A 3,659-nucleotide genomic window follows, 5' to 3' on the forward strand; every position below is an offset into this window, starting at 1 on the left:
GTTTATACTTTGAATAATTAGCTACTCTTGGTGCTGTTGTAGATGTGCTTGCATGTTGAATTCTTAGTGTTCTAAGTAGTTTGAATGCTTGCTATGGCCTCTATGTATCCCTATGAGTAGTTGCTACTAGTTTTGTGAAGTTTTGTTGGAAAAAATTTGTGAACTAAAAATTCATATTTTTGTTCATAGGAAAAATTGTACGCGGACATGAATATCTTCAGGAAATATGGCTCAAGGTAGAACTCCAAGGGTGTTATTGCGGAGTCTTCTCACAATGATCTCCACCCTTGGAGGTTGGCAGAGGTACGGCCGTGCGAATGGCCGCACATCCCATTCTTGCAAGAAGCTGGAATTCATGAGGAGTTCATGCAATTCATTGCCAATGCCAGTCTCACCGACTTCATCGCAGATGAGTGTGACCAGCACCAAATCCTCACAAATATGTTTGTTCAAAGCTTTACTTTCTTGCCTAGAAATAATCCTCCTGAAGTGAACTTTTATTTATATGCTGAAAATCATCAGATACCACTTACTGAGTTTTGTGACATATGCTTGATCCCTTCTGATGGGAGCTTGGCCGAGCCTAGGCTGGCTGAGTTTGAGGATTTTTGTCGCACTTTGACAGTGGGTGATGAGAGGAGAGTGTCAGCCATCACTGCCGGTGGCTTACATTTCCCTGCTGTCTGCTACTTTGCATATTTCATTACCAAATGCTTGCTTGCTAGGGAAAAGGTGGGTGCACTTAGTTCACCAGACCTTGCTGTTTTACGTCGTGCAATTGAGGGTGACAACACGTATAGCTTGGGAGCTATCATGGCTCGTCGCCTGCACCTTAATAAATCCGAGGGTAAAATGCATGGTGGGATTTTTGCTACTCGTTTGGCGGCTCACTTCGAAGTTGAGATACGCCCTCATGATTTCCCTTTGACCAAAGTTTACCTAGACTGTGCAACCATGGATCACCATCACTTTCTTGCACATGATCGTCCTGACATTGCCATTCCTTATAACTTTTTCTATAACGTTTTCACTCATGATGTTATCCCCTTGCCTGCATCTGCTTTGTTTGATTCTGTTGCTAGGGGCGAATACCGGATTATGCTTGTAGACATCCTCGCCTACTGGAACGCCCACGCTGCTGCAGAGGCTGCACAGGCACCTCCACAGTGGGATCAGTGGATGCCCGCTCCTCAACAGTGGGATGACTGGATGCCTGCTCCTCGGGATACATACTACCCTCCAGGCTACTGATTCACTACCAACTTAGGCCAAAAGCCTAAGCTTGGGGTAGTACGTGTTTCTCACCAACATTATATACATGTTCACTTATCATTCCATTTGTCGGTGCTCACACTTTCTCGTTGCATCATCCATGCTTAGATTTATTTTCTTGCTTTCTTCGTGTGTGTTTAAAAAAACTTTAGAAAGACCAAAAAAATTAGTTATAGTTAATTTACTTTCTATGCATGCTTAGTAGTACTAAACAGAAAATCCAAAAAGATTTCCTTGTTCTTCTTTTGCTTGTTGGGAGCTTTCCCGTGTAAATAGTTTTTCTCCTTTTTGCTTTTCTTTATTTGCTTGCTTAAGAAAACCAAAAATCCAAAAATATTTCAGTGTGTTTCTCTGAATTTCTTTTCTTTTATTTGAGTTGTACCGAGGAGAAGACCACGATGAAAATATTGAGTGGCTCTCATATGAATAACTGTTGAACTAATAAGAGCCCATTTTACCTTGTCTTTTCATGTTGAATAAAATGTTTGCAGATTCCAGCTTAGTCCATGGCACTCTTGCACTATTATAATTTTCTTATCATTCGGTTGTGCAAGTGAAAGGCAATAATGATGACATTTGATGAACTGGCCGTGGCAAAGAGAAACTGGTATGAACTCGACTTGTCATGTCTATGTAAATATGTTTAACCTAGTGCCCATGCTTCAGCCCATTATGATTAAACATGTTTGCAATGGCAATTAGATATTATAGTTTCTCATGCCATGCATAAGTAGCTGGGGGTTAATAATGATTTATCTTGGATATCAACATGGCGTTAAGATGATTGTGATGTAGTATGATGATATGGTATCCTCCTCTGAATGTTCAAGTGGCTTGACTTGGTACATGTTCATGCATGTAGTTGAATCAAAACCAACATGGCCTCTATAATGTTTATGTTCATGGTGTTCATATCATACTCATGCTAGTGTCCAATGTTACTTAGTTTCTCTCTAGCTAGCCGCTTCCCAATCTTAAATTGCTAGGCTTCGCATGTACTAAGTGGGGATTCTGCTTGTACATCAAAAACCTTGAACCCAAAGTTATTCCAGATGAGTCCACCATACCTACCTATATACGATATTACCCTGCCGTCCTAAGTAAATTTGCATGTACCACCTCTAAAAACTTCTAAAAACTTATCCGTTTTGTGTGCCTGGATTGTTCATGGAACGATAGGAGGTGGTCGATATCTTCCGTGCTAAGCATGTTATCCTCAGGTCGAGTGTTTATTCACTCGCCCTCGCATGAGGAAATGGGCGGTAATAGGGATTCCCAGTCCCAAACTCAAAAATGAAAATAATTAAACAAAACTCCCCCGGGACAGATGTTGGTATGGACGGCACCCGCTGTTTCGGACAAGCCATGGAGTGTGATTGATGGTGGAGGGGGAGTAAACCTTTACTTTTATCGCTTGGGAACCGCCACTAGCGTGCTTAGCATGGAAGATGTTGATATATAACTGGTGGTCGTGAAGTGAATAAGAAGGGTGCATGTCTCAAAATATCATTTATCTCTATTTTAAAAACTGAGCTCTGGCACCTCTGCAAATCACTGCTTCCCTCTGTGAAGGGACTTTCTATTTACTTTTATGTTGTGTCATCACCTTCTATAAACAAGCGCCAGAAACTGAGTAGAGCACAGTGGTCATGATTTATGCATTGTGTATAGCTAATTTTGGGTGCATCATGACTGGATCTTTTCTACCATGAATTACAATGTTTAGTCGCTGCTTGAACTTCGGAGGTGCTCTGCATTTATGTTTTGGGGTCTCGGAAAGGGCTAGCGAGATACCATTATTGTCATATTATATCATGGTTGTTTTGACAATGTGTTGTTGTTTAAGATATTTTATTATTGCTCGCTAGCTGATTATGTCATTGATATGAGTCATTATAATCTTTAAGAGTTATTGTTGACATGGTTAGTTATAATGTTGGCTGAAAACTTGGGTGCTGTTTAAGCTTATTTATGCAAACAAGAGCAAAAGAGTTCGTAAAAGTTTTTCTTTCTCACTTTCAGTTTATCAACTGAATTGCTTAAGGACAAGCAAAGGTTTAAGCTTGGGGGAGTTGATACGTCTCCGACGTATCTACTTTTTCTCACGCTTTTCCTCTTGTTTTGGACTCTAATTTGCATGATTTGAATGAAGCTAACCCTGGACTGACGTTGTTTTCAGCAGAACTACCATGGTGTTGTTTTTGTGCAGAAATTCTCGGAATGGAACGAAACTTTTTGAGGATTTTTATACCAATAATAAGAATTTCTGGATCCAAGACCCATCGGAGAGGGGCCCCTGGGTGGGCACAACTCACCAGGGCGCGCCCTCCTCTCCTGGCGTTCCCAGGTGGGTTGTACCCACCTGGTGGCCTCGCTGATGACCCCCT

Source organism: Triticum dicoccoides, chromosome 4A (assembly GCF_002162155.2).
Source record: "Triticum dicoccoides isolate Atlit2015 ecotype Zavitan chromosome 4A, WEW_v2.0, whole genome shotgun sequence".
Lineage (NCBI taxonomy): Eukaryota > Viridiplantae > Streptophyta > Magnoliopsida > Poales > Poaceae > Triticum > Triticum dicoccoides.